This window comes from Wasmannia auropunctata, unplaced genomic scaffold (assembly GCF_000956235.1).
Source record: "Wasmannia auropunctata unplaced genomic scaffold, wasmannia.A_1.0 LD336054.1, whole genome shotgun sequence".
In the NCBI taxonomy this organism is placed as follows: Eukaryota; Metazoa; Arthropoda; class Insecta; order Hymenoptera; family Formicidae; genus Wasmannia; species Wasmannia auropunctata.
Window position 1 is genome coordinate 27,959 of NW_012026836.1, and position 903 is coordinate 28,861.

Here is a 903-nt window from a genome sequence, read left to right on the forward strand (position 1 = left end):
AAGTATGGATAAAATCTCGTTGTCGTGAGCATGATTTCCAGCTTGATAAGAAGCATCTAGCAATCGAAGACGATTTACAAGTTCATTAGGATCATCCCAATGAACATAATCTATTTTATTGTTGGTCAGTCTCATGGCAGATGGTATACCAGCGCCTCTTTTTCTATATTTTTTACGAAATTTATCGGCATTTACAAGAGGTCCAATAATCTCTCTGTACTTTGTTCCGTTATTACCCATAATCGGTCCATGAGCGCTGTGATCGCGTCTGTGAGCGTTCGTCAATAGTAATATATCCTTATACATTAATTTATCGTTCGTGGTTAAAATCGTTTTGTTTGGTTCACTTTTAAAAACTTGAAACGACCTGTTAACTTCCAACGGACGCGTGGTTAGCTCTAGTCGGAGGACGTGTGGGTTGACAGGTCCGGAGACCGAATAATTTGCTGGCCGTTCTAATTTTACTTAATAGGCGAAATTTATTACAAGTTATATTTACAATAAGGAGAGTAGGCGTACCTCCGGGTTTACAGCGTACTGTGGATTATCCTTCGTAGATTCCGTCGCGGCGTGTGGCGTTCGGGAACCGCGTTTGAATCGCTCCACGAGGAGCGGGCGCGCGGATGGTTATATACGTAGCGCCTGTGCCGACGGCGGTCGGCGGGAGCAAGCAGCGACTTGTCCCCGGCGTTCAGGCGTTCCGTCGGAGGGATATGAGCGTGGCCAGCTGCGGCTGGTCGTGGTGAGGAGCGTCTCACCGCTTTCGCCCGAAGGAGCGGACGGCTTGTTCGACAGGCGGCAGCGGCCGACGGAGGTAGAACGCTTCCTACCTCCTGGTGTCGTAAAGCGTGGTATTGGAGTCGGATTGCGAACGTCGGATGTGCTGTGGTCAGCTCGGTTGCT